Source organism: Triturus cristatus, chromosome 7 (assembly GCF_964204655.1).
Source record: "Triturus cristatus chromosome 7, aTriCri1.1, whole genome shotgun sequence".
Taxonomy (NCBI): domain Eukaryota; kingdom Metazoa; phylum Chordata; class Amphibia; order Caudata; family Salamandridae; genus Triturus; species Triturus cristatus.
In genome coordinates this window covers 187299755-187326048 of record NC_140590.1, presented here as the reverse complement: position 1 = coordinate 187326048, position 26294 = coordinate 187299755, and the positions used below count along the sequence as shown (strand labels likewise).

The window sequence follows — 26294 nt, the reverse complement described above, 5'->3', positions numbered from 1 at the left end:
GAAAACATGACTCTGTGTGTAAATAGGAATTACAGGCAGAGATTTATTGCATATTGCTCTGGTGATTTTACATTTGTATTAGATGGAAAGGGGGAGCCCTTTCTTTGTATGCAGAAGCAGACTCTTAGCACACAGCCAGCTGGTTATCCTGTGGAATCATGCATAGTATTTACAACCGAGTGGGGTTTGAGGTTTCAGTCAGTAATGCAAATACATTCAGCATCACTAAGGCTGGTTGCCCTTGCTGGAGTGTAGTCAGTCACTCAGGTTACACATGGTGCTGGTCTGAAAAAGCAGTTTGGACATGTGCTTTTATCAGAATCTGAAAAGTGGATTCATAATGTGTCAGTCTGTAAAAGTGTTTATCACTTGCCAAAAAAAAGAGTAGTAAGTGTGCTTTCAAATTGGCAAAGAAATTTCGTTTTGTGACTAATGTGAAAACATGACTCTGTGTGTAAATAGGAATTACAGGCAGAGATTTATTGTGTATTGCTCTGGTGATTTTACATTTGTATTAGATGGAAAGGGGCAGCCATTTTTTTGTATGCAGAAGCAGACTCTTAGCACACAGCCAGCTGGTTGTGGAATCATGCACAGTATTCACAACCGAGTGGGGTTTGAGGTTTCAGTCAGTAATGCAAATACATTCAGCATCACTAAGGCTGGTTGCCCTTGCTGGAGTGTAGTCAGTCACCCAGGTTACACATGTTGCTGGTCTCAGAAAGGTGTTTGGTATTGCTCTGGTGATTTTACATTTGCGATAGATGGAAAGGGGGTGTTATTTTTTTATGCAGCAGCAGACTCTTAGCACACAACCAGCTGCTTATCCTGTGGAATCAAGCACAGTATTCACAACCGAGTGGGGTTTGAGGTTTTAATCAGTAATGCAAATACATTCAGCATCACTAAGGCTGGTTGCCCTTGCTGGAATGTAGTCAGTCACCCAGGTTACACATGTTGCTGGTCTGAAAAAGCTGTTTGGACATGTGCTGTTTTCATAATCTGAAAAGTGGATTCAAAATGTGTCAGACTGTAAAAGTACTTATCACTTGCCAAAAAAGTAGTAGAAAGTATGCTTTGCAATTGGCAAAGAAATTTCGTTTTCTGCCTAATTTCAAACCATGACTCTATGTGCACACAGGAATTGTTTTTAGATATTTAATTTGTGATGGTGTTATTGTGATTTTCACTTGTAGGAAAGGGGTACATAGTATTTTAAGATTTGAAAAGATCATAAAAAATGTAGTAATATATTTAAATAAAATAAAGGAATTTTTTTTTAGTTTTTTTCAGGTATTGCTGAAGAGCAGTGAACAAAATTTAAGATGCCTACAAAATCCAGACTAAGGAAAGAGCACAAAAAAAACCTATATTTGAAGACAACTGGAGGACCTAAGTTAGTTGGAGATGCTCATGTTGGGAAAAAGAACAAATCTTCTGGTAAGCAGACAAAAGATTTTTTAAAGAACATCTTCAAAAAAAGGAAAAATGTACAAAATGTCTGTACTGGAAAAAATGTTTTCAATAGAAAAAAACAGGAAAAAATTGAGAATTTAGTTAATGCAAATATACCTTCTGCAACAACAAAGATTAACTTAAACAGAAAAACAGCGTTTAAAGAGATACGTAGAAAAATGTTTCAGAGAAGAGTTATGTCCAATTTGATAAAGGATGTGAAGAAATATAAGCAAAAGGCAAAATATTACAAGAGAAAAAAAGAAATTGAAGCCATTGCAGCAAAGGCATTAGAATTAAAAAGGAAACTATTCATTTTAATTTTGAATAGGATGCGTACATTAGATAAAATGGTTAATGTACTGAAATCACAAAGCAAAAGGAAAAGAGTAGTGAACAGAACAAACTTTTGTAAAGTGTTTTTAGGAAAATGGATGCATAGTTCAAGTAGTGAACCTTTTTTTAATGAAGAGAGTTATTTTCAAAGTAATAGTTTGCTGCATGCAGTTGACACCAGAGGTCATGCTTATGAAGTGAAAAATGGTTGCATAATGGAGAAGGAGATAATGGTTCCAAGAGATGAGGTACAAGTGATGGCGGATGAGGCTATGGGGAGACGTCCTAAAGCCCCAGTGTACACTTGGAATTGTAGTAGTATTTGCACTGTGCGTCAGGAATCTATTGATAAATTTCGTGAGTTTCTAAGAGAATATAGTAAAAAAAGTGTAAAACAGAAGATTAAGGTGCTTCAAAGTCTAGATCCATGCAGAGTGAGAGAGAATACTGGTTTGCAGGGTCATTCTCTGGCTTGTCTATCTAGAAAAGTGTGTAATAGTGTTTTCCATCATTTTAGGATGCTGGCTGTTCATCATACTGAAATGAGAAAGTTTGTGAGACGGTTGTATTTTGCTAAAAGTCCAGCAATAAAGTTAGATGAATTGAATAGGGCTCTGTTCCGTGGATCGGTATCAGATGTAGAGAAGGTTGTTGATGAAATTCAGTTTTGTTACTTTGGTCCTGAACAAAACAGTGCAGAAAAGGACACAGTAAATGAGGAAGAAGTGAAAGAGAATGTAGAACCCTCTGTAAGTAAGACATTTAATGATCACATAACAAAATTTGAAAAAATCTCTAATGAAAGACCAAATATTATTTGTATTTGTTGCCGCAGAACTCATTATAGAAAACAAACTAGGAATGTTGATCTCTACAGAAAGAGTGAAAATGAAGATAATTATAAGTGGAAAGATTTTGCCACATATGTATTTCTAGAAAATTGTTTTGAATTGGGTGAAGATCAGCGTATTTGTAATACTGTTACAACAAGTTAGAGGAAAATAGAATGCCGACCAGAGCTGTACATAATAATTTAGAATTGGATGCTATTCCTGCTGAACTTTCTGAATTAAATACACATGAGTCTATACTTATTCAATGTGTTCATCCGTTCCAGACCATAGTACGTATGGAGCCCAAAACTGGTAAATTACCTCCTTCAGATTTACTGAGAGGTTTAAAAGGTAGAGTGGTGTATTTGCCCTTGGATTTGAAAAAAAATATGGAAACTATTGATGCGGATACTTTGGAAACTAAACCATTAGTTATTCTGGTTAATGGTGTACCTACAAAGAATAAGAAGATTTGGCAAGAGCTGGTGGATGTACGAAAAGTAGAAAGAGCAAATTTGTATTTGAAAAAAAATAACAAATGGTATGAATCAATTTATATAGAAGAAAAAGAAGAAGATTTACAAGAAGACACAGAAACACCAACTGGACAAATTGAAAAAGTGGACAAGTCAAAGGAAGAAGAAATTTATGAACATTTTAGCATACATCCTCTTCATTCAAAAGAAGTTATGGGAGACAATATTGATCTGTTTCAGATGAAGAAAGCAAAAGGAACTCCCGTGAGTGTATGGGAGGAGAGCTTGGAAGCTCGATGTTTTCCCCAGCTGTTTCCTACAGGAAAAGGAGGACGATACGATGAACGTCCAGAACAGATTCCAGCTTCTGAGTATCGGACTACAAGACTATATGCTGAAGATCCCAGATTTCGACAAAGTATTCCTTATTTGTTCCATCTTTTATTTGAAAGCGACTTGTCTGCACTGTCTTATGCAGTAAATCACATTTTAAAAAGTGGAGTACATTTACAAAATGTGTCTGCTAAGGATTTTATGGAGAAAGTGCAGCACCGAGATGATCATTTGTAAACACAACTGATCAATCTGATGACTTGTCAGTGTGGGACAAATGAATATTGGTACCGACGCCATGGTGAATTAAAATGCATGTTACGGAATTTAGGAACACCAACATGGTTCCTTACCCTAAGCTGTGCTGAGTACGCTTGGGATGATTTACTGATTTTTCTACGAGAGGCAAATTCAAACATTAAAAACATCGAATACAAGACAGCAGGAGAACTGTGCTCATTGGATCCGGTTAATGTTTGCAGATATTTCAATCATAGATTTGAGGCTATGATGTCCTTCATCTGCAATAAAAAAAATCCACCTCTTGGAGAAGTAGTGGATTTCTTTTGGAGAAAAGAGTACCAGGCAAGAGGTGCTCCTCATATTCATATGCTGTTGTGGATCAAGGATGCCCCAAAGTTTGGAACAGATGCTGATGAAGCAGTGTTATCTTACATTGAATAATATGCAACATGTGCTATACCAAAAAGCACAGAAGAGAAAAAGTTAAAGGAGCAAGTTTTACGTTTCCAAAGTCATCGGTGTGGAAAATACTGTCGACGGAAATACAAGAGCAAAGAAAAATACAACACTAAATGTCGATTTGGATTTCCTAGACCTGTTCTTTCAAATGGAAGAGTAAACAGTTTTATGTCATCTGTGAGACATACTATCACAAGAAAATCACCTAAGAATACCTACAACCTAAAAAGAAAAGAAGAATCAAAAAATATAAATGACTACAACCCAGTCATTTTATCCATGTGGAATGCTAACATGGATATACAGTATGTAGCTGACAATTCCATTGCTGTTGCTCGATACGTAACGTCTTACATTACTAAATCAGAAAAAACTGAATTGAAAGAAATGTGGCAAGAGATTTCTCACGAGAAGACTGTCAGTAAGAAGCTGTACAGTTTCAGTTTAAAGATGTTATCGCATCGAGAAATAGGATCCTACGAATGTTCAGATAGGTTATCTTCTGCAAGTCTCTACTCGAAATCAAGAAGAATAATTTGGGCAAGTTTAGGCCTTGCAGCAATGAGAAATCGGGTACTGAAATCTGTTGGAGATATTGAATATTTGGCCGAGAATGACCCAGAAAGTACAGATATTTTGAAATCAAACATGTTGGACACATATTATCCCAAGAGAAGTCAACATCTGGAGAACATGTGTCTCTATGAAGTGCTGCAGAACTACATTTATTCACGGAAAGCCGCAGAAGACATCAAAAATGGAAAATATAAAGTCATTGGTGAGGAAGGATGTTTGGTGAAGCAAACAAAAGGAAGTTTGATAAATCACCGGAAGCTGAGTTGCGACACTACTGACAAAAAGGAATTTTACTCCTTGGCTCTTTTACAGCTGTTTAAACCATGGCGTACAGAGGATGAACTACTGGGAGAATTTCAAAGCTATGAAGATTCATTTAATGCTTGCAAAGACAGCATACAATGCAATACATTCACAACTTATCTGCAAATGTTAAATGAAGAAATTGAACAGGAAACTACAATTGAAGCAGAAGTAGCTAGAGACAGTTCTCAGGACAGCCAAAGTTCAGGAACACTCAGTCAAGATCCCCTAGGACAACCAATCGTTGAAAATGAAGCATCAATAGCCATGAATGAAGTGGAAACGGCTATGAATCAAGCTCAAGAAGAATTTATAGACTTACAAAATTTGGAAAGACAACTGAACGAAGAGCAGCAACAAATTTATGAAGAGATCAGAAACAAAATTGATCACGGATTTCTACATGAAAAAAAGAGTGCTCATGCACATCATTTCATCCAATCAGGATGTATGTAAGCGGACAAGCTGGAACTGGAAAAAGTTTCCTTATAAAAGTCATCAGAAGCTACCTACAGCAAACAACGGATTCTACTTTGTCTTGTGTGGTTACTGCTCCAACTGGGTTAGCAGCATATAACATAAAATGAATCACTTTACATCGTTTGCTAATGTTACCAGTGGAGCATGAGAACAAAATACAATACAACAAGCTAACTGGAGAAGCATGCTTGGAAGTTTCAAGAGTATTGAAGAAGATGCAAGTTCTCATTATTGATGAGGTGAGCATGGTATCAAACTTAATGCTTGCCTTTGTGCATTTAAGAATGCAGCAAATTCTAAGGACAGACTATGACGTGTTATTTGGTGGAAAACATGTCATAGTTTTTGGGGATCTTCTACAGCTTACTCCAGTTAAAGGACAACCAGTGTTTAATACTGTGACACATGAAGACACGAAGAAGTCATTGGGAAGCATCGGTAATGCAAATATTTGGTCCTTCTTTGAGTACAAGGAACTTACTACTAATATGAGACAAGCAAACGATGAAGAATATGGAAGTATTCTGAAAGATATCAGGATTGGACTACTCACAGAAGTTGGCAAAAAAGCATTACAGAGTCGGCTGCTACATAATTTATTTCCAAAGGAAGAAATAGTTGCAGAGAAGATATACAAGAACATTGCAGAAAAGAAAAGTGTCATCTGCTTAATGCCAACTCTACGTGAATGCTCAATATTCAATGAGGAGCTTTTAAAATTGGAAAAGGAAGATATCAGGAAATTGGAAGCAGTGGACAAAATTGAGGATGGAAGAATTACTATCACATTAACAGGCACACTGAAAAATAAATTGGATTCACTAGAGAAGAACATTTCCAAAACAGCTGGATTAGAAAAAAATCTATATGTTTGCATGAACTGTAGTGTATTTTTAAGGAGAAATTTGGATGTTGAAAAAGGTTTAGTTAATGGAGCTATGGGAAGAGTTGTGGGTTTTATTAATTATCAGAAAAAAGATGGAATTGAATGTTTAAAAATAAAATTTGATCAGATAGAAGAAGTTAAAGACATTTGTCGTTGTTCAGTTTGTTTCATGCTTGTGAAAGACTTATATGTACGTAGGAAGCAGTTTCTGTTTTCGCTAGCATATGCTGTAACTATTCACAAGTCTCAAGGATTGACTGTAGATTGTGCTTTTGTGAACATTGGTTCAACTGTGTTCAAAGAAGGTATGGCTTATGTATCTTTGTCACGAGTGAAAACATTATCTGGTTTATTCATGATAGACTTTGATGACTCAAAAGTTAGTGCTGATACAAATTGTGTAAAGGAGTATAATAGATTAAGAAGAACCTATGCTCCTCATTTAGGTCAGTATCCTGTGTTGGAGAAACGTGTAGTTTCTCGTAAAAGGAGAAATGAGAATATCTGTAATGAAGATGTAGAGAGGAGGAAAAAAAAGAGGAGTGATGTAATTGCAAGCAAAAAGAAAAAGTAAAATGAAGAAGAGGTTGTAGGATGTCATTTTGAAAATAGCTCTGGTGTCAACTGCTACGCTAATGTAGTGCTGAATGTTGCATTTTATCTGGAAAGTGTGCAAGAGCAGATAATAGTAAATCAGTGAAAAAGATTCTGTTCTGAGTTGAGTCTCCTTTTTCAAAAGCTGAGTAATGATAAAACTCAAATAGAAAGTGCTACTGAAATTAGAAAACTTTTAGATGTATGTTCAGGACGAACACAGTTTTCTCAAAATGTACAGCAAGACGCACAGGAATTCTTGATGTTTTTTCTTCAGGTACTGGAAGAAGAAGGAGTTCCCATTGAAAATTTGTTTGGTCTCTCTTATAAATGGGAACATAGTTGTGAAAACTGTTATAATACATGTGGCTCTAATGTTGATTCTGAAAGGTTTATTTATTTAACATTGCCAGAAAGTAAAACAGTCACTTTTGCTAAATTAGTTAAAGATGCTAATCATAACATGGAATGCAGTGAGTGTCAATCTGAAATGTTTTCAACGTTACTTTTAAAGGAATACGGACAATATGTAATTTTAATGATGCAACGATGTAAAGCTGATGGTTCAAAATTGGACACTTTAATAAAGAAGTTTACAGGACAGCAATTATCAATTTCAGGAAAAACTTTTGTAACAGTTGCAATAATTTTCCATGAAGGACCTACTGTTACTTCTGGACATTACACAGTTTATCTTAAATGTGAAAAAGGCTGGACACTGTGTAATGATTCCCAATTGATTTTCAAGCAACGTTTGCCTTTTGATTTAGCAAATTCCTATCTAATCTTCCTGAAACCTAAATTTTAGAGAGACTTGGCAAGATGTGTACAAAACAATTTTACCATTTTATTGGATTACCATTGAATTTTCAAAAAAAATGATTTTTCAAATTATCATTTGGCCTAATGGAAAGGTAACCAATTGTAATGTGGACTTTTTAAATTTTTAATGAAACTTTGGAAAACCAAAAATTTAGACAAAATCGGTAACATCTGCACAATTTAAATTTTGGAATGTTATTGGATTGCCATTGGAAATTTTTTCAAAAAGATTTTTAAAATTACTATTTGGCCATGAGGAAAGGTAAACAATTGTATTGTGGACTTATTTAATTATTAATTAATCTTTCGGAAACCAAAATGTTACAGAGAATCGGTGAGATCTGTACAATTTAAACTTTAGAATTTTATTGGATTACCATTGGAAATTTAATCAAAAAAGAATTTTAAAATTACTATTTGGCCTAAAGGAAATGGAACCAGATGTATTGTGGAGTTATTTGAGATATATTTTTGTGATTATACTCCTGAAACAAAAATGTCAGACGGTATTTTAAAGAAATAAGTATTGATATTAGTCGATATTTTTTTAGAATATTATGCATTTCTATAATGTTATGTTTAAGTTAAAAGAGATTCTGGGCTTTTTTTATACAATCTTTGAGATTGTTATTTTTTTTTTGCCCGCTGTTAAATGATGAATGCAATTGCTTTCACAATTTATAGTGAAATGCAATATATTCTGAAAACAGCAAAAAAAAGGCAAAACATTTTTTGGGAAAAACATGTAAATACGTGTACTGTGTAATATATTGATTTATTAAATATTAATACTTTTTTCTTTTTTTTCATATTGTGAAAGAAAATTTTCAAAAAAAAACAACCATTTTTTCAAGTAATTTCAATTACATTTTAATTAAAAATTAAATTGTTGGGTGGGTCAGGTAAGTGAGAAATTAGATGGTCCCTTTCTTCCACTTTATCTCAAAAAGATTTTTAGTATTTAGTTATTAATTCCTCAAGGATCTTGAGATGTGGTAATTGATTTTTAGTGTTTTAAAAAAAAAAAAAAAAAAAAAAATACGTTTACCGTACGCGTACGGTAAAAAAAAAAAAAAAAAGTTTTAAAGAAAAAATAAAAAAAAGTTGAGAGGTAAGGTTGGCTCTTAAAAGAGCCGTTGTGTTCATGCAGGGACAGAGGAAAGGAAGTATGGGAACATTAGCTGGTTGGACATTTGTGCTGATCTATTCTGTTGGTAATGAGGGAAACACTGGTCTCCCTATGAACAATTAGATCATGGCAAAATGAACACCGCATAGTAACCCTACCAAACCGAGGGTTTATTTCCAGAGGTTCAGAAAAAGGTGAATGTGCCCCCACAGATGAAGGGCTCTGCTGAGCTTCCGAAGAAGGACTCGGCTGAGCTGCTGTGGATGTGCTTGCTCGACTTATTGAAGGGTTGCCCCTAGTATGTCGTGCATGTGTCCTAGGATGCACATCCTCAAGGTGTCTCAACATAGTGTGATTCCCGAAGGAATACTTCTTGTTGGGATTACCTCGCGAAAGTACACGCTTGCACAGCTTGCAAGTCACCAAGGCAGCATTGACTTTTTTCTCACCCTCAGGAAAAGTAAAATACTCCCATATGAAAGAGCCCTTCTGTTTCCTCCTTCTCTGCCTGATGGTGGTGCTGCTAGCCTCACTCTCAGCAGAAGAGTGCTGTTCTGCCATCGTATCACAAAGACAAGTCAGCTCCTTCTCCTAAGGGATCACAAGCAGAAATGAGGGGAATGGGTGTGGTGTAGGAGAGTTCTAGAACTGAAAGTAGTTTCAACCAATCAAAAGTTGTGTTTCATGATCACATGACCCACCGTGCGCGTACGTTACGCTTACGTTACGCTTACGGTGCGCTTACGGTAAAAGTGCGCATGCGCGTAAAAAAGACACGCGCTCGCGCACATGTGCAAAACAGTCACTCTACAACACTTCGGCGTAACGTGCGCGTGTAGCGTACACGCCTACGCGCCCCATGCACAGTACGCGCGGCTACGCAAATTGCGTAACTATACGCAAACAGAGTAGATAAATTACGAACATTGCGTAAACCGTACACTTACCGTACGCTTACCGTACGCGTAATAAAAAAAAATATATATATATTTTCTATGTTATACTAATATATCTTACCTGTTTGGTAAAAAAAAAAAGAGAAAACTTGATATATTGCATATTTTTTTAAAAAAATACATAGTGTTTTAAGAGAATAAAAAGTTTAAAAAAAACTTGTTTTTTTAAAAAAAAAAACACATTTAAGATAAGAATTTATAATAAAAAAATCATACAAAATCAATAAAAAAAAATATGGGAATCACATATGTTATAGGTAAGAATTAGCATTTAAAAAACCATACAAATTCACTGAAAAAACCATGGGAATCACATATGTTATAGGTAAGAATTAGCATTTAAAAAACCTTGCAAATTCACTGAAAAAAACCATAGGTTTCACACATGTTATAGTTAGGGATTAGCATTTAAAAAACCTTGCAAATTCACTGAAAAAACCATAGGTTTCACACATGTTATAGTTAGGAATTAGCATTTAAAAAACCTTGCAAATTCAGTGAAAAAAACATAGGTTTCACACACGTTATAGTTAGCTGGACATTTCACTCGTAAAAAACCAATGAAATTTTCCCGTTATAGTTAGTTAAGCTAACTATAACTCGCGCGCCCGCAATGCACTGCTGATGACGTCACATATTACATCACTCATGACATGGTCAGTGACATCACTCATGACATCACTGATGACATCTCAAATGACATCACTGATGACATCACTGATGACATCATCCATGTGATGGAGTGGCAGATCTCCTCTCACCCTAATATAACCTTTGATACACACATTCAAAAATAGAGACTGAAATTTTCAAAAAAATGGACATACCAATACCAATTACAACAACCTCTTCAATAATTCTAAGAACCACATAAACATCCACTCATTCAACAACAGTCCTGTACAGTCACTCATTCGTGTACTCACACATCATATGTACTCATACACCAATACATCCTGTTACACAATGCCACTCATCCACAGAGTTACTGACACACATAGTCACTCATGAAAAAAAGAAAGAAACATACATTTACTTGCATATACAGTTATACACACACCACCACACTTACTTCTACAGAAACTTACACATACTTAGTCTTTTAAACAATCACTTATAGAAACACATACTTATTCATACAGGAACTCTTTCAATCTCTCACTCTCACATATACTCACTTATATACACCAATAGTCACATATACTAGTTTAAAACATATGTAGTTACTCATAAAGACACTATTGAGACAGCCATTCACTCACTAACACACCCCTACACACACTCTTCCACCCATACAGTCCTGCACATATGCTGTCTTCAACACATACAAACAGTGAGTCACTCATTCATGCACCTATGCACTACGTAATACCCCCCACCGAACCATATAGACACTGATACTCAAAAAACCAACTAACCTATATAGACACTCATGTAGCTACTCACCAACCCATGCAGCCACTTATACACAAAGTGAGAGACTGATACAGATATTTACATATTTAAACATTACTCACTAAGCCATGTATTCACTAAGATACACCTAATCAGTCAGTTACACAATCAATTTTTCAAAAACAAATCATCCATTTAGACACTTATATACCCATTTATTCTTCCATCGACCTTGAGATATACATATATAAAACATATTTAATTTTCTGAAAAACACACATTCACTGGATGATGTCATCAGTGATGTCATCAGTGATGTCATTTGAGATGTCATCAGTGATGTCATGAGTGATGTCACTGACCATGTCATGAGTGATGTAATATGTGATGTCATCAGCAGTGCATTGCGGGCGCGCGAGTTATAGTTAGCTTAACTAACTATAACGGGAAAATTTCATTGGTTTTTTACGAGTGAAATGTCCAGCTAACTATAACGTGTGTGAAACCTATGGTTTTTTCACTGAATTTGCAAGGTTTTTTAAATGCTAATTCCTAACTATAACATGTGTGAAACCTATGGTTTTTTCAGTGAATATATATATATAAAACTATATATATATATATATTTGATCAAACCTTCCTTCGCAGTTGACCTCTGCCTCTTAGCGGTGGCGGGCTGCCGGCAAGGTCGCGACCCTTAAATCCAGCAAAACACTAAATCCTTCGTTGTTCAAAGATTGCGCCGAGCCCCAATTCGTTTCATTAGCGTGCTTTATTTCATTTTAAAGCAATGGCAAACACTGCCCGACACGTTTCAGAACCTTAGTTCCTTGGACCCGTGACCAAGGAACTAAGCTTCTGAAACGCGTCGGGCAGTGTTTGCCTTTGCTTTAAAATGAAATAAATCACGCTAATGAAACAAATTGGGGCTCGGCGCAATCTTTTAACACCGAAGGATTGAGTGTTTTGATATATATACAAAGACGATAATTTATTGCCCCTCACCAGTCGCCATTACGCGTTTCGGCTCGATTGAGCCTTGATCACATGACACATGACATATATATATATTACCTACTGGTGGTCGCCAGTAGGTAGTTATAGTTAGGACCTAGTTACTATAGGAAAATGGCAACATTCTATTCACAATAACTTTGGTGCCGATTGATGAATCTTCGTGAAATTTTTAAAACTATTTTTTTGTTGAGATCAGCTCCTATGTTGAAAGTTTGGGGGTGATTCGTCAAGGGGAGGCCAAGAAAAAAGGGGGGTCCAAAAACGTGTTTTTTCAATGTTAATTTCCATAGGAAACATTAGACAAGGCTACAGGTTGAACGAGTGAACGGAATTACCCCAAATTTTGCAGGGAGAAGGGTCTTGGTCTAGAAAGCACGCTTTTGTTTATTTGGTGTAAATCCGTTCAGTAGTTTTTTGAGAAATATTGAAATTTACAGATATCGATATTTGGGAATTCTGCCATCTGATTGGCTGAGGCGTTACGAGCATGAGCTTGCTGCTGATTGGCTGTGAGCGCTGCGAGCATTTGCAAATAGGAAGTGTTGGCCGCCATTTTGTGATTCCGTTGAAGTGAGTAAGGGGGACAAGGGCAAAAAATGTGGGAAAGAGGAGGGTAGGAGCACTGTAACCTTTGTGGGGTGTTTAGGGTGTGCTATAGAGGGGGTGCAAAGTGAACTAATCATAACTACCGGTGTGAAAGTTCTAGGCTATGAAAATTAAGTGAGGTATTGGCTAGTGTGTGATGTTTCTAAGGTGAGCTTGTGCGCGACTCGAGGATTAAAGCATGAGCCCACACTGTGTGTCTTATGCTGTGAAGTCGTGCCCTGGCTGCTGCAGTACAGTTGTGGAAGTAGTGTTAGCATGTATTTATACCTACTAGGATGAACTACTGACCCATTTTGGTGTGAAAGTCCTGGGTACGGAAAATATGTGAGGTATTGCCTAGAGTCTCATGGAAGGAGTAAGTGTTGGCCACCATTTTGTGATTCCGTTGAAGGAGTAAGGGGAAAAAAGTGGGAAAAAAGTGGGAAATAGGAGGGTAGGAGCACTGTAACCTCTGTGGGGTGTTTAGGGTGTGCTATAGAGGGGATGCGAAGTGAACTAATCATACCTACCGGTGTGAAAGTGCTAGGCTATGAAAATTAAGTGAGGTATTGCCTAGAGTGTGATGCTGCTAAGGTGAGGTGGTGCAGGACTCCAGGATTAGAGCGTGAGTCTAAATTATGTGTCTTATGCTGTGAAGTCATGTCCCGTGGCCGCTGTAGTACAGCTGTGGAAGTAGTGTCAGCATGTGTTTATAACTACTAGGATGAACTACTGACCCGTACTGGTCTGAATGTTCTGGGGTACGGAAAATATATGAGGTAGTGTGTAGAGTCTCATGCTGCTAAGCTGAGCTGCTGCCGGACGTGGGGATGAAAGTGTGAGCCTAAACTGTGTGTCATATGCTGTGAAGTCATGTGCTCTGGCCGCTGTGCCACATCTGTGCAAGTAGTGTCAGCATGTAGTTATAGCTACTTGGAGGAGCTTTTGTTTAGAACATTGTAACTTATGTATGGTGCTTAGGGGGTGTTATATAGGGAGTGCGAAGGTAAATTTGTGTGTATAAAATGAATTTGGTATTTGGAAAGTGGAAAGCACTGACTCCTATGGGTCTGATGGCGCTGGGGGCATAAGGTGAGGTGCTGCTGGAGTTGGGAATAAAGCTGATGAACTACTGACCCCTATTGTGAAGTTTTAACATGCAGGTGCCGTTGAATGTTCGATAAAATGTTGCAAAAGTATATCATTAGGTAAAAAAAAAAAGATGAACTTTTAACCTGCAGGTGTCTTAGAAGGTTCCAGAAAGTGTGGTGATAAAATAGGTCGAACTTGTGACCTGTATGTGGCACGGAATAATAGATAGCTTTTCGGAAGGAAAATTCAAAATTAACAAATGGAAGTAAGTTTTGCAATGTTGTTGAAGGAATGATGTATTCTGATTTGTTCTTTATATGTCTTTATGTGTGGAGCGACAGAGAAATTTTGCCATTCCTGGTTTCATTCTTGATGAAGTCGGAGCTTTACATGTACTATGTGAGAAAGAGAGGATTGCATGCGTGTGTCATTTGAAATCTGGATAACAACTACAAAGGTGAGTTAGAAACAAGGTGTGTTATGTGTTTTATAGTATTGATTAAATATTTGAGGTGATGTTTTTAATTTTAAAAGTATTGTTTATTTCAAAGTACTATAGTGTTAATAAAGTGTGGTGTTTGATATTGGTTATGAAATATGCATAAAAATTTGAGCTGTTGTTATATAAGTATTTTATATATGTTTAGGAATTTTTCAGAAAAGAAGTGTAGTTTGTCATCTTTATAGGACTGTATTGTTTTAAAAATGAGGTACAGCGTTAATTTGAGTTTGTGATGTATTTGGGGAGATAAAGAAAATGTTGCACGTTTGCAACTGATACTTTTTGTGAAAATAGTGGGGTGGGGGTGGTGGTAGGAGACGTATGTGCTATTAAGTTAAAAGCGATACAACAAAATGCAGAAAGGTTATGTGGGCAGGTTGTGGTCTTATTTTTGACACTGAGAGGTAGGTTTGAATGTAAGTCAGGGTAGGTTGTTGTACAGTGGGGCCGTGTACAGTGTTTGGAGATTACATGGAGAGGAGATGGAGATAGGAAAAGTGATACGTTCCTTTTATATGTACGCATAGTTTGAATCATGTGATCCTATGTTGAGATATAATAAGAATATGGTTTCTGGTTTGCATTGGGTATAGTTAATAGTTTTTGTAGTTTCTGACTAGTGAATAATAAAAAGGTAGATATACTAAAATATATGGTAGTAAACATATTAATTATTGTCTGTTCTTATGGAATAGAAGTAGTTGGGTAGTGCTTCTTTAGAAGAGTTGTTTTTTAAATGTGTGAGAGATAAAAACAAGCATTTACAATGCAATGGTCTCGGCAATATTATAGGTAGAGCTATTGGTATTGCTCATTATTTTTTTATCTTTATTGTATCCCTAAATAAATGGCATTTTCATTTCTATTGGCATTAGCTTTTTTTTGCATATGTGATACCTATTGCATTAGCAGAGAGAGATTGAGGTAGTGAGAGAGGGAGAGAGAGAGAGAGAGAGGTATTGAAATAGAGAGTGAGGTAGTGAGAGAGAGTGAGGTAGATAGAGAGTGAGGTAGTGAGATAGAGAGTGAGGTAGATCGAGAGTGAGGTAGTGAGATAGAGAGTGAGGTAGATAGAGAGTGAGGTAGTGAGATAGAGAGAGTGAGGTAGTGAGATAGAGAGAGTGAGGTAGTGAGGGAGAGTGAGGTAGATAGAGAGTGAGGTAGTGAGATAGAGAGTGAGGTAGATAGAGAGTGAGGTAGTGAGATAGAGAGAGTGAGGTAGTGAAAGAGTGAGGTAGTGAGGGAGAGGGATGTTGTGAGGTAGTGACTGGCCTTTCTTGTGGTTGGACTCAATCCTATTTCACGTTGGATATTACATTTTACAACTAACCTATTATTCACTATGAATATATGCCAGCTACTAATTGCTCATCTTATCTTTCAGAATGACTTGAGTGTAGTATGAAGCCCACAGATTTTAATATCAGTTCATGAGTACATCTGGAGCGATGAGGCTCAGCAGGCAGGGTGTACTGGCTGCCCGTGCATAATATGCGTACACCTGGATGCTGTGCTTTGTAGCCATTGCTGCAACCCCAGTACGCATACTTTTGAAATGTATTACGTGTACCTTTTCATACTGTACAGTGCGGTCATATCGCTATTTAATAAAAGTGTTCTAGTGAAATAAGGCAACTGTGGTCATATGTAAAACAGAACGATAGATAACACGGGGTTTTGGAAATACACAAACCTCTCCCATCAGTTGTGCTGCCTCTTTTTCAGTGCATTGAAAAATAAAACCAATACAAAGAGAATAGCTGTGGGAAACAAAAAGCAGCGTGCTAACAGTATAATTTGCCACCCTTCCAAATAATCAGTTCTCACCCCCTCCCACTAACCTTGCCCTGTCAGATTGCGTTGTGACGTCCTTTGTTATTGTAGCTCCACCTCACTCCCATTCGCCCAGCATATCCCACGCCGCACCCAAGCACCGACATGCTTATCTGAGTGTTCTGGTGAGACAGGAGCGCAGCTGGGGGAATGAGACTAACATGCACTTACTCCTCTTCGAGGGGGTGAGGCAGACGTGCAGTTACTCTTTGCTGAGGGGATCAAATGTACCAGGAGTGTACTTACTCCTATCTGAGGGGGTAAAACGGGCGTACACTTACCCTTACTTCTCTCTGAGGGGGGATGAGACGGGCATGCACTCCTCTTCAAGGGGGTGGGGGTTAGGCAGACGTGCACTTACTCCTCTCTGAGGGGGTGAGACGGGTGCGCACTTACTCCTCCTCTGAGGGGATGAGACGGGCGTGCACTTGATTTACTCCTGCCTTCCAGATTTAGCAGGGCATGCGCAGGTTAGGGGCGTATTGTATCCTGGGCATCTTCCCCTCATTTGAATGAATGAATGAATGATTAAACACCAGAGGGAAGATGTGCTGACTTCCGATGTTGTGTCTGCAGGGTGATAGTTTAAAAGCTTTTTTTCCCCAAAGGATAAACTGGTACATGAAATCCTATCCTGGCGAATCCGGTGCCAATGCTGGGTGCCTGCAAGATCGGCCCGCTATACAAACACACTTCACAAACTGAATGCCACGGACGTGGAGTCATCCACACTGCTGGGGTGGGCACAGTTGGCACGGTGTGGCATCCATCTATTTGTTTATGTGAACATTCCACCGTTATAATGGATTTCCGCAACAGCCAATTGAGTCCAAAGGGTGGGCTCGTCAGCGTCCCTTGATGGTCACCTGTAAAAGGGCAGTCACCCCTGGAGTACAGCCCCAGCCCACTGGCACACCGAACGGTGTTTCACGTGAAGATGAAACGCACATTCCCAAATTTTTTTCTAGAATGACTATATAACACCGTCAACACAGGCTCTGGAAACCTAGCACTAACGTATAATATACAATCTATATTGAACTCCTGCATATTACATTATCCAGAAACTATACAGTGGATCGGGCCTGCGCTTGACACCCTGGGTTGTGCATCCTATAGTCCAATAGGATCAAAAGAGCTTCCACCGCATGTGTGATCCGCTGCATGTGTGTGTGGCAAATATTGCAGATCACACACTGCGATACAATGCTCACGGTCTGCAGTACGGCTGTGTAGGAGTCTAGAAGCCACGCGCCTCCTATATATGGAACGCTCACAAACTGAAGGACTCATATGCTCTCAATGGTTTCACCGCGCGCCAGTTTGCAGCCGAAGTTCTAACACCCTGCCTGCTGCAGCACTCCTCACTGCGCCACTCACATTTTCACCTCTCTTTGCAGGACACAAGTCCTAATGCAATTGCAGCCTGCTGGCAGCGTGTGCCAGGCTTAATGTAAATGCGCCTGAAGTTACATCACACAGCCCCATTAATTGAGTAACCGGGAGAGGTGGAGGGCCAAAGGGCTGCGGCCGCACGGAAAGAACAGCGCTTCCCTCCCGCCAACTGTGTAATCTCGTGACCGCGGAAAGCAAACTCGGAACTCAGGAGCTCCCTCCCGGATTTACACAAACCCGATCCGGTGGCACAAGGGGGAAAGACGTCCAAAGCCCGGTGCGGATCCCTGCTCGTGGAACTGGAGCCTGCCCCAGCAGCGCCGCCACCAGCACAACAACACGGCGCCGGACGGATGGATCCTCACGGCCAGAGAACAGCATAAAAATGGCGGATGGAAGAATCGAAACTTTTTCGCATTCGGGGGCGTGTTCCTGCTGTTCTAAAAGGGCGTGGCTAAAAAGTGGAAAGAACAGCAAGGAACACGCCCCCGAATCTGAAAAAGACGGAGCCTATTTGGAGGGACGGCTCTCTCCTCCAATGGCTGGCCTCCGTTTAGGAAGCCAGCCAATGGAGGAGAAGCAAAAAGAGAGGCGGGCTAAATAGCCACTCTAGGAAACATTAAATCTTCCGACTTCCGGTTCTGCCTTCGGCAGACCGGTAGTCCTCGACCTAAAAAGTAAATGCGCGGTATATTTTCTGTATGACTTTGTTGACATTAGAGAACTACATGTGATTATAAGTGATACTATTTGTCAAGCTGTGTCGCTGTGGCGGATATATGGAGGTGTTGAAGTGGTTCTTGTTTTATTGCTGGTGAGCTTCACTATCCCTTTTGAGACACCCATCAATTTATTAATTCCATTTAATATAGATGCAGTCAAGGGACTGTATATCAAAAGTTTGGGAATCAGAACTTTGTTTACTCTCCCCATGCCCTGCTATACACTCCACAGAGTGTTTAAACGACTTTTGTAACATATAGATGTCTAGCTAGTAAACATGGTGTAGTTCGACTGGGCCCATTTATAAACCGTGCTAAGGGATGGTTTATGTTTTACCCGCCAATTTGCATGTTTGAATACTTTTTGCTGATAAGTGTTCCGGCAGACACCTGTTAAAATTAACGTCGTATATCGGTATAGTTGAGTTACTGGGAATGGTGGGGGTTTCTGTTTGATTTCGTACGGTTAAGCAAGGGTGGGGGTGGGTGTGGGGGAGGTGGTTATGTTGCTGATTGAAACACAGAATATAGTAACGTGCAGATGACGAGCTACTAAAGGTTATCTAGTACCACTGGGAGCACTTATAAAGCGCCCTATGACATGGGATATGTTTTAGTCGCAAATTTGTATGTTTTAACATGTTTTGCTGGTGAGCGTTTTGGGAGACATCTGATGAAATTAAGCCTCTGTTTGGCTATAGTGGCGCTTCTTCGTTTGCTGGGGCTCTTTCTTTTATTGCGTAAAGTTAAGCAAGGACGGGTTTTGAGGTGGTGTAGTGGTACTCTGACTATTTATAAACCGTCTTATGGTCTGGTGTATGTTTGAGTTAAAAAATTGCACGTTTTAGTAACGTGCAGATGTCGAGTTAGTGAAGGTGATGTAGTACCACTGGGAGCACTTATAAAGTACCCTATGGCATGGTATATGTTTTACCCGTAAATGTGTATGTTTTAATACGCTTTGCATATGAGCGTTCCTGTAGACTGTTGTTGAAATTGAGTTCTTGTATTGTAATAGTGTGTTAACTAGGTTTGGTGTGGCTCTTTCTTTAATTTTGTGAAGTTAAGGAAGAATGGGGAAGATGGTGGTGCAGTGGCAGTGTGCTCATTTATGAATCGCTTTATGGTATGGTATATGTTTTTCTGTCAAATTCCCATGTTTTAATACGTTTTGGTGATGAGTGTTCCAGCAGGCAGATACAGAAATTACACAACATTTCTGTGGATAAGACATCTTCGTGCTGATAGACACTCTTGTACTGTGGTAGAAGGCTTATAGCGTTGATGGAAAATTATGAAACTTGGTGCCATTGTAGATTTTAATGGAAGGTTACACTGTTTGTTTGTTACTATGGTGTAGTTAGGGTTCTAAGTGGGAGAAAAAAGATTGTGGGTGCTCTAAAAGGGGGATGCAAAGCTCTTAAAGGGGTGTGGGATATGCAAGTTTGGGCGTGGTCTAAATCAAGATAAGTATTGTGTGCTTTAGAAAATCCTCTCCAATTATCTTAGGTTCGGAAAAAAACATTGTTTAAAGGATTTCCCTCTCTTCTACAACGTGGGTAACCTAGCGTGATGTCTCCAGTTCTCAGTAGTGAGCAAAATAAGCATGCGTACATCGATGTGCATGCTGTCACTGCAGTGTAATAAAAAAAGAATTGACTGTCTTTGAGAGGGCCGAAAATAGAGCCTGGTGGAGAGTCATTTGGAGGCTGCCTGATAATAAGTGCCGGTCCCCAGACCCGGCCCAATTAAAGCACAGTATCCATGCATCCTAAGCACTGTGCCATTTGACCATCTTTTAATTGATGGATATATTCCTACTTATTATATATATACATAAATCTGTTCGTCCGCTTATCTTAAGCATCTATGAGAGCACTCGCCTATAGTAAGCACTGTGCCATTCATGCAGTGATACGCCTATATATGCATAGATATATCTGTCCCAGAATCAATCCTAAGCATTTATCAGCCCACCCGTCTATCGTAAGTACTGGTCTTTGCATTCATTCATCCTTCCATCCATCCATACATTGATACATTGATCTATGTATCTATCCGTTGATGCATCTGGCCATGCATCCACTCGCCCTTTATTCAACTATACGTTCTTATTTCCATGCATCGATCTTAAATACGACATATTATACTCATCCAGCTACCCTATTAAGGCATTGAAAAGGCTTGCGAAAAGCATTGACAGGCAGATTTTTTAATAAAGAATAACAAAGCTTTGAGTTACTCTTTGTGGAGCATACTTCAACACCCTTCTCTGGTGGTGTTTTAAACAAAGGTACATCTAGCGAAAGAAATGTAAAGGAGCTTTTAAGTGTAATACATTAATTTAGAAACATAACGTTTTGTTGAGTTTTTTATAGGTACACTGTTGTAAAGTGGTCATGACTAACAGATACTGAATACCTGTACTTGTTATATTTAAGAAAACATACCAGAGAGCTAATTTGGGGTGGTGAGAACCTTGAGTTCTATCTTTCCATGTGAAGTACAGTATAGAAATATAAAAGTAATTGGAAAGCTTTTATGTTCATATTAAAGAGGGGGTGTGAGAACTTAGTGAGGCAGGCAAAGTGTGTGTTTTCGTTGCACTAAAACAAGACCGTGTGTAAGATGAGAGCAGGTTCATGCTGGAGTTGCCTTGTTGTGGTCGTTTGCAGAGGTGCAACCAGAGGGAAATGTCAGGGGAGCCTAATTCTTTCAGAAATAGGCAGAGTGGACATGTAGGGGTTATAAAAAGGGGTCAACAAGAACAGAGTCTCCTTTACAAAAAAATGATGTTTTGAAGACTGGTGAAGTACTCGGGTGTGGCTCTGTGTGTGCACCCAGGAAGCTGTGTCAGAGAGTCTGGGGCAATGGGCGTTGCGCGCCTGGTGGTCTGTCTGGTAATCACCCCACGATGATGTTGCTGGTGCGTTGCAAAAAGAGAAGGGAAATACTGAGAGAAAATGGCTCTCTTTAAAGGATTTTCCTTCTCCTACAATGCGAGTCACTTGGCATGATGCCTGCACTTCTAAGTAGTGAGCAATGTGCATGCTCTCACAGTGTCACTGCAAAGCAATAAAGAAAAAATAAATGGATTACGTTTGTGAGGTCGGAAAATAGAGCCCTATACAGACCTGTTTCGAGGCTCCCAAAAATAAAGTGCTGGTGGTCACATCTCCACAGACACCCCCTCCAGTTAAAGCCAAGGGTGCAGTGTTATGTTTGCGAAGTTGTTGATAAAATTGTTAGGTAATAATGGAAATTTTTATGTGTGCAGTTTGGTTGATAATATCATTCTAAGTACATAGATTAAATAAAAAAAAAATACTACTTATATAGTTGTGTGCGGTGGGTTGCAGAGAAAGTGGTGTGTGTTGGTGGGGTGTGGCGGAGAGGTTAAAAGTATGAGGTAGTGCAGTTATATATAATTTGTAAATGAGTATGTAAATAATTAAATAAATACTTCCTGTATGTTCTAAGGCACTACTTGTCATCCTAGTGCTCATCTGTCGTGCTCCATCACGTTGCAGCACTGGGTCTGGAAGTTGGTAGTGGAAGTTTTGCAATTGTATGTTATTATTTTAACATAGTGAAGAAATGTGAATAATAATTGAATCTATTTTTTGTTTTTCAGAAAATTCTTTCGTTTGGATTGAAATTTGGAAATGCCTAGAAGAAGTGAAAAAAAAAAGATAAGAGAAGAAAAATATGTATTTGACGAAAAGGAAAGGTCTTGAAGTAGAAAAAAAATGTGAGTAGTAGAGAAACTGTTTGTTTGAGTTAAAGCAAAAGACAATTTTTGAGAAAAATATTACAAACATTTAATTAGAAAAACATCACACAAAGCAAAAAGAATTATTTTTCAAGTAAGGTGAAGCAGAGTTCAATTTCAAATACGAGGAAAAGGAAAGATGATAAAGAAATGGTATCTGGTACTCGGAGACAAAAACAATTTCAAGAAATTCGTCAGAGACTTTTTCGATCTAGAGTGATTCAAAATTTATTGAACACATGCTGCAAATATAAAAGAAGAATGTTTCAATTCAAAGAGAAGCAGCGTATTGAAAGTATAGTGGATACTGCTTTCAATTTGAAACAGTAGTTGTTCATTTTGATTTTAAAGAGATTGAAAGTATTGTATAAAATAGTGAAAGTATTGAAAGACAAAAGTAGAAAAAAACGTTATAGTTAGAAATTAGCATTTAAAAAATGTTTGAAATTCACTGCAAAAACCATAGGTTTCAGGCATGTTATAGTTAGAAATTAGCATTTAAAAAAACCTTAGAAATTCACTGAAAAAAACATAGGTTTCAGGGACGTTTTTAGTTAGTTGGACATTTGGCTTATATAAAACCAGAGAAATTCGCCTGTTATAGTTAGTTGAGCTAACTATAACTCATGCCCCCGCAATGCACAGCTGATGACGTCACATATTGCATCACTCATGACATGGTCAGTGATGTCACTGACCATGTCATGAGTAATGTAATATGTGACGTCATCAGCAGTGCATTCCGGGGGCGCGAGTTATAGTTTTCTCTGGTTTTATATAAGTCAAATGTCCAACTAACTATACCGTCCCTGAAACCTATGTTTTTTTCAGTGAATTTCTAAGGTTTTTTAAATGCTAATTTCTAACTATAACATGCCTGAAACCTATGGTTTTTGCAGTGAATTTCAAAGATCTTTTAAATGCTAATTTCTAACTATAACGTTTTTTTCTACTTTTGTGTCTGTGTGGGTGGGTGGGGGTGTGACTCTGTGCATAGATGTGTGAGTGGGTGATTCACTGGGTGTATGGCTTCAAGAGTGCATCTGTGAAGGGCTGTATGGGTGGGTGAGTGTTTGTATTGGTGTGTTGGGGAGTAAATGGATATCTCAGTGGCATATGTGTGAGTAACTACACATGTGAAAGGCAGTAAATGTGAGTTTTGGACTATATAAATGACTATATGTGAGAGTGAGTGATTGTGATAGTGGCTGTATGGATGAGAGTGTGCTTGGGTCAGTGACTGTATAAGAGAGTAAGTATGTGTTAGCATCTGTATGAATAAGTGAGGTGATGTGTGTATAACTGTATAGGTGAGCAAATGGGAGTATGATTAATTTTTTTGCAAGACTGACTAGGTGTGTGGGTAACTATGGGTGAGTGGCAGTGTGTGAGTATCTGTACAGGTATATGAGTGCATATTTCAGTGGCTATATTGATGAGTGACTGTGTGTATGAATGACTGTATAGGTGAGTGGATGTATGTGTAGACCTATGAATCAGTGAGTGGGTATGTACTTACTGGTATTGGTGTGCCTATGGTTTCGAGAATGGTAGTCTGTATTTTAGAGGGGGTGTATCAAAGGTTATATTAAGGTGTTAGGAGGTGCATCAGATGATCACGTGGATGATGTCATCAGTGATGTCATAAGTGATGCAATTTGAGATGTCATCAGTGATGTCATGAGTGATGTCACTGACCATGTCATGAGTGATGTAATATGAGACCTCATCTGCAGTGCATTGTGGGGGCGTGAGTTATAGTTAGCACAACTAACTATAACAGCTGAATTTCTCTGGTTTTGTACGAGTGAAATGTCCAACTAACTATAACGTCCCTGAAACCTGTGGTTTTTTCAGTGAACTTCTGAGGTTTTTTAAATGCTAATTTCTAACTATAACATCCCTGAAAACTCTGTTTTTTTCAGTGAATTTCTGAGGTTTTTTAAACGCTAATTTCTATCTATAACGTCCCCAAAACTTCAGGTTTTTTGGAGTGAATTTCAAAGGTTTTTCAAATGATAAATCCTAACTATAATGCCCCTGAAACCCATGGTGTTAATATACACACACTATCCCTCAATAAATTTCCAGCGATTATAGTTCCAATCCATTCACAGCTCATTTGAGATGTCATGAGTGATGTCATGAGTGATGTAACTGACCATGTCATGAATGATGTAATGTCTGGGGAAATTAGCATTATATTGCAAGGGCGTAAGTTATAGTTAACTCAGGTAACTATAACTGCTGAATTTCACTGGTTGTGTATGAGTGAAATCTGAGTCTAACTATAAAGTCCCTGTAATCTTTTTTTTTTCAGCAAATTTCTATTTTATTTTACGTTAAGTAAGATGCATATCACAATAGATGGTGGGGGGTTGGAGGCAGGGCATGGCCTGGCATTGAGCTGCACCATCCAAGCTTGCTGCTCCTGCCTCCCCTCCTCCTAGCCATCCATTGTCCAAGTCCATGTCCCTGCTCTCTTATTGCAGCCCTGGGTGGCCATTGTTCTGCTACTGGCCTTCCCGCCTTCTTTGAACAGTTAGCTTGCTGCCCCATCCACCTCCTCCCTACCCTCTGTTGTCTGAATCCATGCACTAGCCTCTTCCCTCCAGCCACGCATGGTCTGATGTGCTGCCACTGCCCTCCAGTTAGCATGATGTTCCAGTCCACTCCTCCTGCCCTCCATTGCCCAATTATATGCCCCGTCATTGACCTCCTGCCTAGCCTCTGTGCTTACCTTGCTGCCCTTACTCTCCTTCCCCCGCCCTCCAATGTCTGTGTGCATGCCCCTGCTCCATCCTTTTTGCCCACCATGTTCCATGGACCTGCCCCTCCTATCTACCCTGAGTGTTCTGTTGAGCTGCCACTCCCTTCCCACCTGCCTAGCATTGTCAGGTGACTGTAACCTGTCCCTGCCACCTCCACCCTGCCTGTGCATGTTCCATGCCTCTATCCCCTTCCTTCTGTCCTCCATGATCCATTTTACTGCCGCACACTTTGCCCTGCCTGGTCTGTTGTGCTGCAACTGCTCCTCCTACCTGCCCCGTGTGGTCTGTTATGAGGCCCCTTCCCCTGAACTCTCTTGCCTGTGCCCAGCTCCTACCCCTCCCTTCTATTCTCCATGGTCTTTTGTGCATGCCTCTGCCCCCTCCTTCTTGTCCATAATGGCCATTGTGCTGTAACTAACCCTTCCGCTTGCCATGCATTGTCTTCTGTGCTGTCACGACCCCTCCCACCTTCCCTGTGTGGTCAGCTAGCTGCCCCTGAACCCCCTCCCACCTGCAATCCATGGTCTATGTGTATTCCATCATAGTCTCACTGTTGCTCTCCATGGTGTGTCTTGCTTCTAATGCCCATCCTGCCTGACCTCCATGGTCAGCTTGCTGCTCCTGCCCTACCCCCTTGCCTCCTGCCCTCTGTTTTCCATGTGCAGACCCCTATTCCCTCCCTCCTGACTTGTCTGTTCCATTGTAATGCCCCTGATCCCTCCCTCCTGCCCTTTATGGTCTGTTATGCAGCAGCTTTCTCTCCTGTCTGTCCATTATGGTCAGCTTGCTGCCATTGCATCTTTCCCCTCTGTTGTCCATGAGCATGGTCATGTCCCCTCCCTATTGCTTTCCATGGTTTGCTGTGCTCCACTCCCATCCTGCATGCCCTGTGTGGTGTATTGTGCTGCTGCAAACCCTGATGCCTGCCCTGTATGGTCAGGTTGGTGCACCTCCCCATGTCCCTCCTATCCTCTGTTATCCGAGTCCATGTCCCTACCCCAATTCCTCCTGCCTTCCATGATCCAATGTACCATACTTGCTAACATTTTTAACTTTGTAAGAGGGAGATTTTGAAAAAAAAACTGGGGTATTGATTTTCCCCATAGACTTACATTAAAAAAGAGGAGATTGTAGACAGGAGACAGATCAAATAAAGCCCATTTGGGCTTAAAAACATTGTGCGTTTCCTGGATGAATTGGGTCTGTTGGCAAGTATGGTTGTGTAGTAGCACTGCCTCTTCCTTCTGCCCACAATTGTCTATTATATTTCCACAGCCTCTCTTGCCTGTCCTGTATTGTTGGTTTGTTGCCCCTGCCCCCCTTTCCACT

At 39.3% G+C, this 26294-nt stretch overlaps 1 protein-coding gene across 23 annotated transcripts in view; it reads left to right on the top strand.

Moving 5' to 3' along the window:
• LOC146809181 (uncharacterized) overlaps nucleotides 1-26294 on the top strand; it is a 1126689-nt gene that overhangs the window by 73407 nt on the left and 1026988 nt on the right. For 15 of the 23 annotated variants that reach the window (XR_014966358.1, XR_014966357.1, XR_014966356.1 and 12 more), the window contains one exon: nucleotides 22057-22173. The exons of the other annotated variants lie outside the window; for them this stretch is intronic. The gene's annotated coding sequence lies outside the window, so the exon portion shown is untranslated. The remainder of the gene's footprint in view (nucleotides 1-22056; nucleotides 22174-26294) is intronic. 23 annotated transcript variants of the gene reach the window in all.